This window comes from Cupressus sempervirens, chromosome 9 (genome assembly GCF_028749045.1).
Source record: "Cupressus sempervirens isolate cs-2001-9-10 chromosome 9, ASM2874904v1, whole genome shotgun sequence".
Taxonomy (NCBI): domain Eukaryota; kingdom Viridiplantae; phylum Streptophyta; class Pinopsida; order Cupressales; family Cupressaceae; genus Cupressus; species Cupressus sempervirens.
In genome coordinates this window covers 701306254-701314893 of record NC_143126.1, presented here as the reverse complement: position 1 = coordinate 701314893, position 8640 = coordinate 701306254, and positions in this window count along the sequence as shown.

Here is an 8640-nt window from a genome sequence, read left to right as displayed (position 1 = left end):
TACTAGTTGACCTTGAGTAGAGAGTAATCTCTAAAAATGAGTCTCATTTTGACACAAAGATAGTTTTGATGTTGTACCTATGGATCTCCTTGTAGCTAGTCAATAGTCCTCTATACTTCTTGTGTGAATAAATTCACATCACAAAGCTTTGTGCATAGAGAAAAGGTACTCTCTAACACCTTTTTCACATCTTCCATCTTGGTTGCTAAATCAACCTATCTTAGTGCAAGGCACTAGATATCTTTTCAAGTACTTTTGTGTGAAACTTTCTTTCAGACCATTCCAATAATTTGGTGTTTGCATCTAGGTCTTCATCACTTATCTTATCCACAATATGTACCAGTTGCTCAAGAATAGGTTTCTCTTCATTAGGGGCTAGGAGACTAAAAGAATTAAGAAATATGTCTTTTATTTCATGAAGAACTTTCTTCTAATTGTGCTCCCTTCTTTGCAACTCTTTTTGTTTCTTCCTATGTAGAGATTCTTATAGAATTCTCATTTTCTCAATGGTGATTGTTGTAAGATCAAACTTTGGAAGTTCAATCACCTCATCAAGACTTACATTCAATAAGATATGTCTTTTGATTTGCTTGATGTTTTTTCTCTTGTCCTAGATATCTAAAATGGGGTGGCATGTGTGCTTGGCCTTTGAAGGACTTGACTACTAGTAGGAGTACTAGAAATTGGTAGAGTGACCAAAGTCTATATTGCAACTTGTTCCTCTATATCAGTAGTCACCTTCAAGTATTCAGGCTTGTCAATCTATCCTCTTTCTTCTCTTCACCTTATGTCTATGGTGTAGGTGTAGGACTTACTTCCTAATTTAATCTAACTTCAATTCCATCCTTCTCAACTGTAAGTAAGGCTTGCTTTTGAGAAATGAATAGAACAAGAGGTAATGCAACTAGTGTTGTAACAACACCTTATTGTTCAATGCTTGCACCATGTTCTTTTGTAACTTTTACCTCTAGGGGCACATTAGATATGTCAATTTACTTCTCCACTTCTACTGCGATTGCTTCCTTTTCAATTTCATTAGTTCTCACCAATACAAGATTTGTGCATAACTATGTTGCCATGGTGGAACTCATTAATATCTTCTTTAAATCATCCTTAGTCAAAGGATTGATGTTTTGGGTAGACTTGTTAGGGACATCCTTGATTTGTATTGAGTCTTAAAAACTCACTTGGTCTACATGTGGAGGAATGACACTCAAAACTTGTACCTCAGGTACACTTTGATAATCTTGTTGCTCCTCCTTCTACAATTTCCTCAGTGCCTTTTGTTGGTGTTTGGACTACTAGGAAAAAAAAAACCTGACACTAGGGTTTAGATGAAAAATACAAGCTTAAGGGTTAGCTACTTCCTATATTCAACATGAATTTCTTCAAACTTGGACCAAATTCAATAGATTCTTAGGGATTCTCTAGGATTCTCTACTCTTTTGGCTTTTCAGGACCATGGCGGGTACACCTCAGGGGTGAAATGGCTAGAAACTTGATATTTTCTTCATATTTTATGCATTCATTGATATTATTTCTTCTTATGTATCCCCCATAGTAGACAATGGTCACAATTCTTCTTGGTTTTACAAATAATTCTTAGTTATAGTAGCTAACTATAACATACAAAGATTTATTGTAAACAAGTGCTGACCAACAATTAAACTCTTCATACAAAAAAGTAAATATTGATTTGATTTTAAATTTATGACTTGTGTAACCACATGAATTATTCAATATGAATCTAAATTGATGATCAATTCCTTTTCCATTGCCACATGGAGTGATCTAAATTGATGAAGTGGGCTACAAACACGATATTTGGTGAATCAATTACCTGCAATACCAATGTTCAAGTTCTGGAAAATCTTGCAAAACTTGAAAGGATTGTATGCAAACATAAAGTCATTTTATTCATTGAGATTGAAAGAATATATATAATGATGGAATGTTGACAACCACCATAACCATGAATTCAAAATGTTATATGGCTAAAATAAAATAAACAACGAATTAAACTAAACTATTCAAAACTAGGTGTCTAATTACCCAACTTGTTAGGGTCACAACTTTTGACCTATAGCTCAAAATTTGAAATCTCTTATGGTGTTAGAAAGAACTAAAAATCTAGTTTAGACCCTAAAATAATGAGTCTATGGTTGCCCAATTTTAGGGACCAATTACAGTTTTAGCTAGAAATTTTGAGTAGAAGACCTCCGAAAAGGCCAAACAAAAAGATATAGAAAAACTAAAAAAAAAAATGAAAAATACTTCCAAAAAGATTAGATCTTCTATATAATCTAGATCATTCCTCCCCCCTTAAGAGGAAATGGGCCTCATGGCATCAATCTTTTGCAGTATATGAGGGAATTGTGTTGCAACTTGTTCCTTGGTTAACCATTTTCCTTGATGAGAGAATTGATAAACTCGAACCACCCTATATGGTAGAATTTTCTAATTTCTCAAAGATTTCAACATGACTTTAGTGATATGATCACACTATAATGGTGTAGTAGTGGATGGATTTGATTCTGTAGCAGGAATATGTTCAATAGCTTGAGAGATCTCCAATAATGGAGGAAAATAGGGTCACAATAGTTCCACATTAAAAACTAGATGTATTCCCAAAAATTATGGCAGATCAAGTTCAAAAGCATTCTCACCAACTTGTTTGTTAATGGTATATGGCCCATATTGAGTAGGATAGAGCTTTTATAAGGTTTTTGGAGGAACTCCTTTTGAAGATGTAGACATACCTTGTCACCAACCTAGAAATGATGGGGAGTTCTATGTTGATCATGTCTTTCCTTATAGTTCTTGTTGCTCTATTCTAAAACATCATGAACTTGTTGCTATAACTATTTGATCTTCTCAATAAATTTATCTACTCTATTTTCCTCCTTTTTAGTATTGAGTGGCTAACTAGATTGAAAGATGGGTAGTGCTACATGTATGGGTTCCAATGGTTGATACCCAAGACACACCTCAAATGGACTATGTTCTATAGTACTGTGGAGTGTATGATTGTAGCTATGTTGGACATAAGGAAATCTCTCATCCATGTACGTGGGTGTTTGGAATGGAACATTTGAAGGATATGGATAATCATTCTATTGACTAGGGTATAATATAGTGGCAAATTTTCATATTTTGGTGAATTTGACATTTTGCTAGTGTTATTTTTGGCAATTTCTAAGCCCTTCCATAGTTTCTTGGTTGCCAAGCTTTGTTGGGTTTACCTGGTTGCCTAGCATTGTAATCACCAAGGCAAATGTTACATTTGAGTTTTTCCTTGGTAGTATTTTCCTTTCATGCAACTGACCAGGTAACACTTATTGTGGAATGTTCGTGGGATTTCAAGTTTTTGTTAAATGCAATATGGGAGAATTTGCCATCCTAGTTTCATTTTACCATGGAGGAGTCAGCTCGTTTCACATCATTGGAAGTGGAGGAGTCAGCTTGTTTCACCAACACACTTTCATTTTGTCATAGAGGAGTCATCTCGTTTGGCATGGTAAATTGGTAATTGTATTGATTTGTATATAAATCCAAATTCACCCAAGCAATGAGACATTCACTAAATACTGCTGGCACTTCATCAAATTTTTGGCAGTGCAGGACACATCATGGGCAAGGCTCAGACTCTAGAGATAGCTTCCACAAGTGGTGGTACACTGGTATGTGCAACTGTGCTATAAAATACTCTCCTTTAGCTTATGTAGTTTAATTTAATTAGAAGCTTATCTACAGTTTCCTTTCTTATCTCATTTTCATTAGAAATTTTTCAAAAAATGGACGTTAATGGTTTTTAAAGCTTGCATGCATGGATATTGACCACCTAAGGTCAATATCCTATTTCCTTTACCATGGAATGTCGATTCACCAATTGTCAAAAATCAGATTTGAAATTTAACTTTTTTCTTTAAGTTTCAATTCCTAGTTTGAAAGTAATACTGCTTATTCTCAGGGCAGTAAAGTTTAAACAGATTATCAGTGGATTGAGATGTTAGGGGAGGGTAAGTCTGTAACTAATATTGCTTAGTCTCAGGGAAGTGACAAGGGTAAGACCCCCAAGGGCAGTGAAGGGATTAATCTTACATCAAAATGTCGAAAACTTAGAGATACTACCATAAAGGCTTTCTTTGGAATTGACAATGTTTTTGGTCCACCAACTTTGGCAAGTACAAGTGCAGAAAGAAATCACAATACCTCACCACCACTAGAAGAGTAGGTTGTTATTCAATTAAATCAAAATGCATCAAACGAGGATAATAATGGTCCAATAACAGAAGATGTTCTACTAGAAGATAATATTGATGTTGGTAGGAAGAAAAGAAAAAGGAATGTAAAAATGGGGTAGGAATGGGAAATGAAAAGGACTTTCAAGGTTTATTGGGTATCAAAGTACTAGTAAAGTACCTAGAAAACTAAAAGAGAGAAAAAGTTGCAGTTAAAGCTAGACACTATAGAAAAACATATTGGTAAGGTTTATGAAAAACAAATCATAGATGGAAAGGAAGTAGCGGTAGTGAGATGGAAATCAAAGGAAGAATGCCTTCATGTTAAGTATGCCATAGAATATGAAGAGCATTTCAAGAAAATAGCGGTACTTGGTAGTGGCAGTAGTGGCAATCCAATCAAGGATGGGTTTCAACATGCAGCCAATGATGCAAACTTGGCAAAGACCATTCAGATGAGTGTTATTTTTCATATTCTATCTAGAGGGCATCCTATGGGAGAATTTTTAGAATATGGTAATTTATTATCTTTTTTGAGAGTTCCTCACTATCTTATGTCACATTGGTCAATATATGCTGGATGGGAAATGGAAAGCTGTCGTGCTAAGGTGGAAAAGAAAAATGTACAGGAGAGAGTAAAAGAATCCAAGCTCATTTCATTATCCTTAGATGAAGTCACTACGATAGATAACACTGCTTGGGTATGTATGCATGTATATGCTATAAAAGATCATGTCCATCAAGCTAATCTACTTTGTGTTCATAAAATGAGGGCCAATTCAACTACAAAAAATTTATATTTAGAGGTTAAGAAAGCTTTGAATGAAATTTCTGGTATGGATGACTTGATAATTGCAAAGAAGTGTGTGTCAGAGCTGATGGAGTTGCAGTAATGCAAGGGCAAAGGACTGGTCTTTGTGCAAGATTACAAAATAGTATTGCACCTTACATGCTTGGCATACATTGCATGGCCCACTGGATGAATTTAGCATATAAGATTGTAAGTACTTTTCCTATAGTGTCAAAAGTTGAAGATCTAATCTTTGAGCTCCACTCGTACTTTTGCAGAAGTCCTAAATGCTTTGCAAAATTTAAGATTTTTTCTGAGGAAGTAATAGTAGGAAATAAGATTCTCAAGGGTGTTGAGACCAAATGGATATCTTTGCATGGACCATCAGAACAAGTTCTAGTAGAATATCAATCCTTGATTGGAGTTCTATATGAGCAATTCCTTACAGTGGATAGAGCTCCTGATTTGTTAAATAAGTTAAGTGATATAAATAACCTATTAAATTTAGCCAGTCTTCTCCGCTGTTAGATTTAATGAACAAACTTGTTAAGAAAGCCCAAGACAGAACTATGTATATTCATGAGTATTCTGATTTACATAAAATGACATGCATGGCTCTGGATTCTTTGTATTCAGATCTCTCAGGTCATAGCCCAATTTTGTCAAGGTGGGAGATAATTACAGATTTGAATCATGCTAAGAATTTTTTACAATTCAATGGGAAAAATGAGCTATGTGTGTTTGTGAAAGGATTTGAAATACCAATGCACCAATCTAAAACAACCAAGAGAGGTAGAGTACTACCAGTTAGAAAGGATGATTTTGACAAGATTGTTAAATTTGTTAGTGAAAATGTGAAGTCTATTTCCTACCAATTTTCAAGTGTGATTCATAAAATATTCCCTCGAGAAGAAATTCTTGAAGCCATGAGTTGTGTGTTTCCTCAATTTTGGAAACACTTTGGACATAATCCAACTGATGCAAAGTTGTTTCATAATAAACTTGATGAATTGATAACACAATTTTCAAAGCATACAGATTGCAATGGACAACTAATACAAGGAATCTTAGATTCAAATAATCTTAAAAATCAATGTAAACTTTTTGCATTGTGTATGAAAAACCAGATGGAAAACTTTAAGAATCCATTCGATCCTGGTACAATAACAAGGCTCTAGAAAAGGATAAGTTAGAGTGAAGTATTACGTACTTCAATATTTGAATATTTCAAACTTGCTGATTTATGTCAAACAATGATATTAGGGTCAGTGGAAGATGAGAGAGTTTTCAGTGCATTGGGGTTTTTGAAATCAAATGTCAGAAACAAACTAGACAAAAATTTGGAAACTTGTTTGAGCTTGTTTGTAACTCAATACAATGTTAGAGATTTTCCTTATGATAAGTCATTGGCCATTTGGATTCTACACATGAAAGATGAGGCCTTTGCAACACTTTAAAAGATGGTGGTTCTACTTCTACTGCTGACTCCAAATGATGAATTTAGGTCTCAAAGTCAAAATGAAATGAAGATTTTACGAATTTTGAATACTCATTTCAGAATGAAGAGGAACCTATTAGTACTTGTCAGACTTCAATTTTAGGATCTAGATTTTGGAGTCCATGTGGGATATAGAAGCATCACATTTGAGACTGAGTCAATGAAGTGAATTGTGATTTAGTAATGTAGCATTCAGTTCTAAGGAATTTATAGGTATACAGTATACTCTAGAGTCTACTTTAGTTCTTCCATATTCATTATTTAGTCATATTGCAATTACAATTTACAAAAATTGAGTTCAAGATTTTTGTTACTCTATTGTTGACATAATGTTATTTTTGTACCTTTCTCTTGATTTGAGTTCAAGATTTTTGTTAGTTGTTACTCTATTCATATTGTTGACACAATGTTATTTTTGTATCTTTCTCTTGATTTAGTTGTTTGATAATAAAAAAAGAGATATTAGAGACATGTGCAAAGCCCATAACATCACAGAGAACTACTAACTACAAAACATAATGGAAAATTGAAATACATAGAGTTGAAACAATATCTTCTCTTAAAGAAAATTATACTTAATCTGAAAAATAACAACAGATCAGACTATTTCTAAGCCTTAGGAACTCATTTTTATATCACTTGAGTTGCAAAAAGCTTCAGGATTACAAAGGTTACATCATGATTCATTACAAAAGAGTCAAAGACAAAAAGATAACAATAATTAAGAAAATCATTACAATTTGTTGAAACCTTTTTTGACATATTTTAACAGAAAAAGGGGAAACAATTACAAAATGTGACAAGTGGCAAGTGATCATTAAGCATGTCTTCTAGTTCTAATTGCAACATTACCCATAGTGGATGTACTACAAAGGTAAGGTAATCTATTATGATGAACAAATTCTCTTTGATATTCTTCTACAACACTTGTCCTCCAATTGATTCCCCAGGGCCACCATCTTTTGTGCTAATCATCTTCTATTGAAGGGATTGCTTTGATATCTGCTATAACCTCCTAGATGGCAATATCTGTATCCACAACAGGCCACGCTATATTTATAATTGCCTCTAATTCACTGATGTTTTTAGACCATTTTGCATCTGTGATGGCTTTACCCTTTGCAGTAATTTTGTTCATATCTGCTTCAATTTTGTATGTCATATCAATCATATCATATACAACTTGATCACTTGATTCACCTCTTGAAAATGCTATAAATCTTGGATGGTCTACTATTAGATCAAAAGATTTAGACCACTCTTGCCAAGATTTGACATACCCTTCATTGTTCAAAATTGTTGGAATGAAATCTGGGGTACCTAATGCTATGCTTTTCAATTTTCCCCTTACTGGTTCAATCTTACCAATGAAGAATGAATTCAATTCTTTAACTTGATGTATCATTTTCCTTATAGGAACAATGATCTCCTTAGGTAGTTTTAGCAGATATGGTCATCATTCTCCTTGAATTTACAAATATTCTTGGAAATAACAACTACCTAAGACTCAGAGAATAGATATAAATGAGTATTGACCAACATTTATGACTTTGAACAAAATGGAAATCTGATTTTGATTTATGAATTGATTTAATGTGTAGTAGCAGAATTCATCCTTCTTACTTTTGACTCATGAGATCAGTACCTTATCTATTGGGCAAAACAGTAACCATTGGCAGGAGATCCAATTCAGATAACTTGTAAATGAATTAATCAATTGTAATCACCCATCTCTATTCTTATGAAGTATCCCTTTATGAATTCACAAACCCTACTGATACATTGAAGCATTTATATAACTTTTTGAATTAATAACAACAATGAGAACAATATACAACCCATCCAAATTGCATTTAGCCAATTAAACCTTATTTAAATGGCTTCAAAGTAAACAAACCCATAAACTGGAGACAGAAACAGATGACACAAATACAATGTAAATATCCTTTTGTATTATCCTTTTCATATGATAAATACAATGACCAATAGAAAACCTAAAATAGATTGCTATTTCTATCATTCAATGTGTTATCAGAAAGTACAATGGAAATAAACTCAAAATCAGCTACACTATACTGGACTAACTGAATATGTACTATTCTTGAGAGAAA